Below are 9,516 nucleotides of genomic sequence, written 5' to 3'. Positions count from 1 at the left end.
CGTGTGTGTTTGTGTACACTGATTTGAATCTGCAGGTTCAAAGAATATTTATTGCCTTTCTGAACTGGGGCTGCAAACTAGAATTATGATTCCTCCCCTTCAATTTCTTGGTGCTCGCCACGCACCTGACGGGTGTGTTTGGAGAGGGGGGCATGTCGTGGAGAGAGTCCTGATGGCCAGATAAGCCACATCCGATTCTGGGCCTCTCCACACCTCCTCAAGCCACAGTTTCCCACAGAAGTAAGCTTCTAGCTGGGTTGTATGTTTAGGACTAAGGATGAGGCTACCACCCACACTTAGATGGGGCTAAAGGTATGAATGATTTTTTAAGAGTTGTCCTCATCTCCTTCAGAGATTATTTCCAGCTCCCATCCCTCCTGGCAGTCTTTCCTTCTGGCGGTTCCCTCACTGCAAGAAGCCAAGTTACAGGGAGCCAGGCAGAGGGCCTTCTCGGTAGTGGCACCCGCCCTGTGGAACACCCTCCCATCAGATGTCAAAGAGAACAACAACTACCAGACTTTTAGAAGACATCTGAAGGCAGCCCTGTTTAGGGAAGCTTTTAATGTTTGAGACATTACTGTATTTTAATATTTTGTTGGAAGCCGCCCAGAGTGGCTGGGGAAGCCCAGCCACATGGGTGGGGTATAAATAATAAATTATTATTATTATTATTTCCACATTTTATCTCCATCTGAGAGTTGCCTTGCACTTCAATAACAATGGATCAGAAATGGGAAATGGGGGAGAGAGCCTTTCTCATCGGTATTTTAAATCAGACCACTCTTTCAACCAATGTTGCTTTCAATGTCAGGGATATGTCAGGGATATGTTATATGTCAGGGATGTGTATACCTGTGAAGAGATCCAAGATTTAGAACCTCAAAGCCAAAGTGAGAGCATTTGGGTCAAAATTAAGGGAGAGAAGAATAACAGTGACCTCATTGTGGGAGTTTACTATAGATCCCCAAGCCAAACGGAGGACATAGATGATGCCTTCCTGGAACAGATGGCCAAGCATGCAAAAGGAAGGGAGATAGTAGTAATGGGGGACTTCAATTACCCGGATATTTGTTGGATGTCAAACTCAGCCAAGAGCATAAGGTCAAACAGATTCCTCACTGGCCTTGCAGACAACTTCATTGTCCAGAAAGTGGGAGAAGCAACAAGAGGAACAGCCATTTTAGATCTGGTCCTAACCAATGTTGATGACCTGGTTAGTGGGGTAGAAGTGGAAGGATCATTAGGCGCGAGTGATCATGCTCTTCTGAAGTTTACTATATAGCGGAAAGGAGCAGCCAAGCATACTAGGACTCAATTTCTCGACTTTAAGAAAGCCGACTTCATAAAACTTAGGGAAGTGCTGGGTGAGATCCCATGGACAGTAATACTAAAAGGAAAGGGAGTTCATGATGGCTGGGAGTTTGTTAAGAGGGAGATAGTAAAAGCACAACTTCAGGCAATACCAATGAGACGGAAACATGGAAGGTGCCTAAAGAAGCCAGGGTGGCTATCTAAATAACTTTTAACTGAGTTAAGATTAAAAAAGGATGTGTACAAAAAATGGAAAAGGGGGGAAACCACCAAAGAGGAATTCAAACAAATAGCCAGCACATGTAGACACAAAGTCAGAAAAGCTAAAGCACAGAATGAACTCAGGCTTGCTAGAGAGGTTAAAAGCAACAAAAAAGGCTTTTATTGGTATGTTCGTAGCAAAAGGAAAAACAAAGAAACAGTGGGGTCACTCAGAGGAGAAGATGGTGAAATGCAAACAGGGGACACAGAAAGGGCTGAACTCCTCAATGCCTTCTTTGCCTCAGTCTTCTCCGATAAAGAAAACAATGCCCGACCTGAAGAATTTGGAGCAAAGGATTCAGCAGAGGAAACTCAGCCCAGAATAACTAAGGAGATAGTACAAGAATACTTGGCTAGTCTAGATGTATTCAAGTCTCCAGGGCCAGATGAACTGGATCCAAGAGTATTAAGAGAACTGGCAGGTGTGATTTCAGAACCACTGGCAGTCATCTTTGAGAATTCCTGGAGAACAGGCGAAGTCCCGGCAGACTGGAGGAGGGCAAATGTTGTCCCTATTTTCAAAAAGGGGGAAAGAGAGGACCCAAATAATTACCGCCCAGTCAGTCTGACATCAATACCAGGGAAGATTCTGGAGCAGATCATTAAGCAAACAGTCTGTGAGCACCTAGAAAGGAATGCTGTGATCACCAATAGTCAGCATGGATTTCTGAAAAATAAGTCATGTCAGACTAACCTGATCTCGTTTTTTGACAGAATTACAAGCCTGGTAGATGAAGGGAACGCAGTGGATGTAGCCTACCTTGATTTCAGCAAGGCATTTGACAAGGTGCCCCATGATATTCTTGTGAAGAAGCTGGTAAAATGCGGTCTTGACTATGCTACCACTCAGTGGATTTGTAACTGGCTGACTGACCGAACCCAAAGGGTGCTCATCAATGGTTCCTCTTCATCCTGGAGAAGAGTGACTAGTGGGGTGCCACAGGGTTCTGTCTTGGGCCCGGTCTTATTCAACATCTTTATCAACGACTTGGATGATGGACTCAAGGGCATCCTGATCAAATTTGCAGATGACACCAAACTGGGAGGGGTGGCTAACACCCCAGAGGACAGGATCACACTTCAAAACGACCTTGACAGATTAGAGAACTGGGCCAAAACAAACAAGATGAATTTTAACAGGGAGAAATGTAAAGTATTGCACTTGGGCAAAAAAATGAGAGGCACAAATACAAGATGGGTGACACCTGGCTTGAGAGCACTACATGTGAAAAGGATCTAGGAGTCTTGGTTGACCACAAACTAGACATGAGCCAACAGTGTGACGCGGCAGCTAAAAAAGCCAATGCAATTCTGGGCTGCATCAATAGGAGTATAGCATCTAGATCAAGGGAAGTAATAGTGCCACTGTATTCTGCTCTGGTCAGACCTCACCTGGAGTACCGTGTCCAGTTCTGGGCACCACAGTTCAAGAAGGACACTGACAAACTGGAACGTGTCCAGAGGAGGGCAACCAAAATGGTCAAAGGCCTGGAAACGATGCCTTATGAGGAATGGCTAAGGGAGCTGGGCATGTTTAGCCTGGAGAAGAGGAGGTTAAGGGGTGATATGATAGCCATGTTCAAATATATAAAAGGATGTCACATAGAGGAGGGAGTAAGGTTGTTTTCTGCTGCTCCAGAGAAGTGGACACGGAGCAATGGATCCAAACTACAAGAAAGAAGATTCCACCTAAACATTAGGAAGAACTTCCTGACAGTAAGAGCTGTTCGACAGTGGAATTTGCTGCCAAGGAGTGTGGTGGAGTCTCCTTCTTTGGAGGTCTTTAAGCAGAGGCTTGACAACCATATGTCAGGAGTGCTCTGATGGTGTTTCCTGCTTGGCAGGGGGTTGGACTCGATGGCCCTTGTGGTCTCTTCCAACTCTATGATTCTATGATTCAATAGTGTTTGTAAAAGAAGGCAGCCAAGGTCTGACCTCGTAGCTCTGCTTTTACAAGGGAGGACATTTGTTGGCCATATGTCCTCTTTTTCCAGGACACATCCTCTTTTTTCATGGATATGTAAAATGAGAGTTGTGTCGCAGCAATCCATAATTAAAAGCAGAAGTCGGCAAACGTGTCCTCTTTCTTTGCTCTTCAAAATATGGCAACCCTATAAAGGAGTGCCAGGTGGCACAGATTATTCCCCCTGCAACTCCCCATTTTATCTTTAGAACCTTGAGTTTTGGCCCAGTGTTGATTTTGTTAAATTAAACAAAATCAACACTGAGGATGTAAGACAAGCCTGCTCCATCCATCCAGGGTCCCACCTAGTCACCATCCTGTTATCACAGTGGCCAAGCAGAGGCCTTTGAGCAGCTTGAAAGCAGGACCTGAACGCAACAGAATTCTACCCACTTATGAGTCCCAGTAGCTGGCATTCAAGGGCATACCTCCTCCAGCTGTGGAGGTGCAGCCTTGTCCTCCATGATTCAGATCTAGATACCCGAAATTCTTCATAAAAATGATGCGGCTTAGAAAACGGAAATGTCAACAAATCCCCACGGACTGAGAGTGGCTATTAAAATATTCAAAATGGGCAGAAATAGATAAATTAACTGAACTGATAGAAGAGAAGGAAGATAGCAGAATACCAACTGTGTTGGGAGATGGACTTGATTTGCCAGTTATTTGAATTTACTACCGATGGCAACAAAAGTAAACCATAGCAGTGAGCAGCTGAACAGAAATTTCAGCGATCTAGAGTATGGGGGGTTAGCAGAAACAATCTTGGGGGACAGAGGGGAGGAAGTGGGTCCCTACCTTGCACTCAGCTCTCACCTGTGACTCCTAAAAGCTGTCAGCCTGTGACACAGCCAGCAAACGGCTTTGCTGGCTAAACCAGGTGGGAAGTGAGGGGCAGATGGGGCCTGTCAACCTGGGAAGATAGCCCATCTAGGAGAAGGCAGACTCTGATCCTAAACCTCCTCTGCCTTGCGGGACATCTTCTGGAGGGGGGGGACCCTATGGAATAAACCCTACATAAATCCCTAAACGGGTTGGCGATTCCTGCAGCCAAGCTGGTGCTCTGCTCTGCTTTCCTTTGGACCGCATCGGCGAGTCTTGTCGCCTGGGCAGCCCAGGACCTCCATACACACCGCCCACCCAGACTTGCACCCTTGCAGAGGTCACTTTGGTGCTGCTAGCGCAGCGCTTTGGCTTCAGCCCGGGAGGTGCACGCCATTGTCTCTTTAGATCAACGGATGCCAGCAATTCCTGGTGTCCGTAAGGGCCGCCCCCCCTTCCCCCGCAAGCCCTTTTATCAATGACAAAGGCAGGAACGCTCCTTCCGGCTCTGCAAAAGGCAACCGTTTCAAGCGCTTGATTTGCGACCCAGCCCAGCTGCGCGGTGCCCTTTCGGCTGCACCATTCCGGCTTTCTCCCTCTCCTCCTCGCCAAGCCCCAAATCGAGCCCGCCCTCCGCTGTCAAGGCCTGTCTGGCTCGCAGTACCCATTGCGGCGCTTGCTTCTGGGAAATGCGGATCGCTTCCCGGCTCTCCGCCCTCGCCTTGCCCGCTTGGAACGGAGCAAAGCACACGACACCGGCTGCGCCATCGCGGGGTCCGCGCGCGTAAGAGCCGCCGTTGCGCACGAAGCTAGGGATCCTTCTCTCTCTCCCTCCCTCGGTTCACCTTTGGCCCTGATCGGAGAGGCCTGATCCCGGGCCATCGCTCGCTCCCTCTTCCCCGGGTGACTCGCCCGCCGCCTCCTCCTCTCCTCCCAGAAAGAAAGGCTGGATGCGGGAGGGTCGCTGCACCTTTAAAGTCCTGCACATTTTCTGCAGTGTGTACAAACACCGAGGTCTAGCCGCAAAGTTAGCAAGCCTAGGCCCTTGTTAAGGTGGGCTGGAGGAGGGTTGGCTCGGAAAGCCGCGCGGGTCGCTCTGTGCGCGCCCCCCAACCAAGCAACCCACGCGCGACGGGTGCTTGATGAGCAAGATCGCTGCTGCAAAAGAGAGTACGAAATGCAAAACCCGCGCGCCAGGGGAAGCTTGGCCGGAGGAAGGCGAGCAGCGGCGGCGGCGTCTCGCTCTGCTGGAGGGACGGCAGCCGAAGTTGTGTCACCTGCTGCTGCTGCTGCTGCTGCTGCTGGCCCGTGCCACCTTAAGGGCCGGTTGTTGGTGCTGTGGAGTGGGAGGTTGTCAGCAAGCACATGGGGATATTAAAGCAGCCTGTGCTTTTCCTTTGCAGGCTTGGCACAGCCCGGCCTGGTCCCTGGGGTGCGGGGCCGTAAGAGATGGAGGCAGGCTGGGCCCTCTCCCTCCTGGGTGTAGCACCTGCCGGAAGCCTCGTGGCAATCGTCCCCTCGGGCACACGCAACAGACACCGGGGCCAACGGAGCGTGGTGGGTTAGGATGGCAAAAGCCTCTCTGAGCTCCGCAGGAAAGCTAAACTTGCACCAGAGCCACCTCTGACCCACATAATGGGCTATTGCAAGCTTGTATTTTAGGGAGCTGGTTTCTTGTTTTCAGCCTTGCAGCAGCAGTACCCAGCTGCACACACTTAATGTGATCTCACAACAATCTTAGGAGGTAGGCTATGGTTATTCCCATTGTAGAAGAGAGGAGAAACGGAGTGATATTATGCCAGTAGTAGTATAAATATGTCCCCATACATGGACCATACAGGTTTTCCTCCATATTGGAGAGAAGGTATATTTGATACTTTTCTAGCAAACTATGCACATACCTTACATTTAAAGCCCATGAACTCCCCCAAAGGATCCTGGGAATGGTAGTTTTTAAAAGAGTGCTGAGAATTGTACCTTTATGAGGGGTAAACTACACTTCCCAGCATTCACTGGGGGATGCCATGTGCTTCAGATGTAAGGTGTGAATGCAGCCTGTGACAAAGGGGAGGAAGCTAACTTTCATGTAATTTTTTTAAAAGTACCAGGAAGGAGGCACCAACTAGTTCCACAAATATGGCTTAGATGCCTTGAATGCTCTGCTTCAGCAAGCTGGGGGAAAGTAGTTAATGGTGCCAACCAAGCAGTGTAGTGTTATTTCATCCAGATGCTGAATCATTTTCCATTTAAGCAAAAAACCAAACTTGGACATGTTTATTAATTTCTCTGTACTGACTTCTGGTCTCTGTGTGGCATGTGAGCTGGCTAGTTTTGGTTTGTCAATAATGTGATACTCTTCAAGAGAGAATAGCTTTACTGTAGGTTTGGGAGAGAATGGTTGCTTTCATGTGATTGACTGCTAGAGTCCTCTCTCCAGCCATAACTGGTGTGATGTTTCTGCATAGTATCGGTGAAACTAAAATATTCAGCCTTTGGTTGAACTGGCTTCAAGTTCAGGTGGACTCAGATTGGTCTGCTGAGCCCACAGCTGCTTCTGTTGTCACTTCAGATAATAGAGACAGTTTTAGTAGCCACTGGCAGCAAAGAGCAGCATAATTTAACAGCAGGAACTGCTTAAACAGTCAATTAGCCCATCTGAGTGATATTGCTAGGTGAGTTACCTTTGTTTTCTAGGGGAACTACTCTGCAAGAAAGGAGAGGAAATGTGCTTGTGATAAAAGAATGTGCTTTTCTACTTTCCATTTTGTGCTGTGGGATTTTGTTGGAAATCAATTCTTATTTATTAGCTTGCCGGTCTCCCCACTGCTGAATCCCTTTTCACTTGAATAAGGCTATTGGGTACAAATGGAAATAAAATTAATGTTGCAATCCTGTATCCACTTATCTGTCCCACTGAATTCAATGAGAATTCGGAACAGATTTTACATTATTTGATACAAATTATGTTTTTGCATCTGAATTTCACATATTTGCACAAATCTTGAATGAGCAAGCTGCATTACTGCTATTAAGATTCCTTGTAAACTATTTCTATTGCTAACATGCATGGGGAAGGGCGGAGTTCTGTGTGAACCAAGCTGGGATTATTTCTCTGAATTTCTTAAGAGAAACTTTGCTGAAGCCTAGGGAAAGGTTTTGGATGGTGAGGATTGCTTGAGATGCAGCTCCATGTTTCATAACTGTGAACTTGCTGGGGAGATGCGGAACACTGTGTTGATCATTCTCTGAATTCTTTATTCCTGGAACAGATTCTGTGTCTGCAAAAGTGTTTCCTTTGTTCAGCACTGCTGCACAGAGCAGGTGTTAACCTCCTTTATTATATGATCTGATCTCTCAATAGTTGTAAAAGATTTGTGCCATTCTGAAAGCTCTTCTACTGAATCGTACCCTAGAGAGCTCTTCAGCTGCTCCATCATGAGAACTCTTCTAAGATTTATCTATAACTTTGTATTAGCTGAAAATTAGGGACTTTTTCTTCCTTAAAGGCATGTTTCCGTAGCTTCAAACTGTGAGTTTTCAAACTGTGGCTATGCAGCTTTAAATTTGTGATAGCAGGATTTTCCCTCTTTGAACTGAACTCCTGTGAGTAAAAAAAATCTTTTCATTGCTGCCACAAGCCTTTGCCAGTAGCTATAAAGTTTCAAAAGGGGTGCAACTCTATGCAAGCTGCTGATTGGATATTACAGCATTTTACCTAAGCTGCAGACAGAGGCCTATAGCTGCTTGGCTTTTCCTTCACTCCAAACTAGAGTCCATTTCAACTGAAAAAGAATACCAATCTGCTCTACAGAACAGCATTTCAAATCTCAAAGTGCATATTGTCTGCTACTCATGAAAACAGTGTGCGACAGTTTGGGATTTTCTCTGAACCAGCGTGTTATGGAAATCTAGGTCTTTTATATAAGGTTATTTTATAATACAATACATAAAGATGAGGGATTGAGATTGGGAATTTCCCACAAGGTTTGTTTGCGCCTTTCTTCTCGAATAAAAACATTGTATATTTTATGAAACAACTCTTCCTGGCCTAGGTAGTGTTTCTTTCTTTTAGGAATGATTCCTGTAATACTTTCAAAGCTTCCTAGACACTCTGTGAGGCTTGCACAGAAGCAAGGGACTTGCACTGGAAACTATGGCCTGCTTACAAAAATATACTGCGGAAATATGTCAGGTTACAACGGAGGGGTGTGCGGGGAGAGTGCTGTCTAACAAAAAAGGTGATTTCATAGTTCTGTAATGGCTTATGCAGTTGTAGAAGGGACTGCTTATTCTTGCTAGAACATCTACTAGAGAAAAATCTTATTAGTTTGTAAGGTTGTGCATTATTCCTCATTTGTTGTGGGACACCAACTCCCTGGCTGTTGGGAGGTTGACCCAGCCACATCTGCCCTAGGAGTAAGTGTCCAGATTAACGCTGGGGGGTTTGTCCTTAAATTCCTTGGTGCCGCAAGCTTTTCTGAGCCGGCACAAAGGATCAGAAAGGGATGCCGTGTGTAGGGGTGAAGCAGAGTTTAACCTTCTTTTGGGGGAGGGGGCACAGTATGCCAAGGAAGGGGAACCCATGGCTCCCCAAATGATGCTGGACTCCAAGACCTATCCCTAACCACTAGCCCTGCTGGCTGCAACTGATGGGAACTGGCATCTAACAACCTCTGGAGGGTCCCAGGTTGGGGGGGAAGAGCTGTAGGATTGGAGTGGGGCCTTGAACTAGAGCTGGGCAAGAGCAGGCGAGCAGGACAACCTGCCCCTCAGCCCTAAGCTACTGATGGTAATGGGGCCCTTTATATGTCCAGCTGTCCTTTGTCAACAACAAATTGTCACTGTTTTTAGTGTTGAATATATGCTATATGGCAATTTATGGACCGAATAGGTATCTAAAGCTATTTGCACATGACAAAATATGTATTTTATCAAAGTAATTGTTGAACTGAAATACAATGAAGAAGTATATTAATAGTGAAATACAATTAAGAAGAAGTATATTTTGGGGGGCCTCCAAGAGAGTGGGGCCCTAAGCTATAGCCTGTTTATTTTATGCTTAAATCCGGCACTGAGGCCCCCTGCACCCTCATCGCTCTTTCCCCCTTTCTGGTCCCTCCCCCGCCTCCTACCCCTCCCGTCCCCTCCGTCGTCCGCTT

Source organism: Podarcis raffonei, chromosome 2, assembly GCF_027172205.1.
Source record: "Podarcis raffonei isolate rPodRaf1 chromosome 2, rPodRaf1.pri, whole genome shotgun sequence".
Taxonomy (NCBI): Eukaryota; Metazoa; Chordata; class Lepidosauria; order Squamata; family Lacertidae; genus Podarcis; species Podarcis raffonei.
This window is presented reverse-complemented; position numbering follows the sequence as displayed.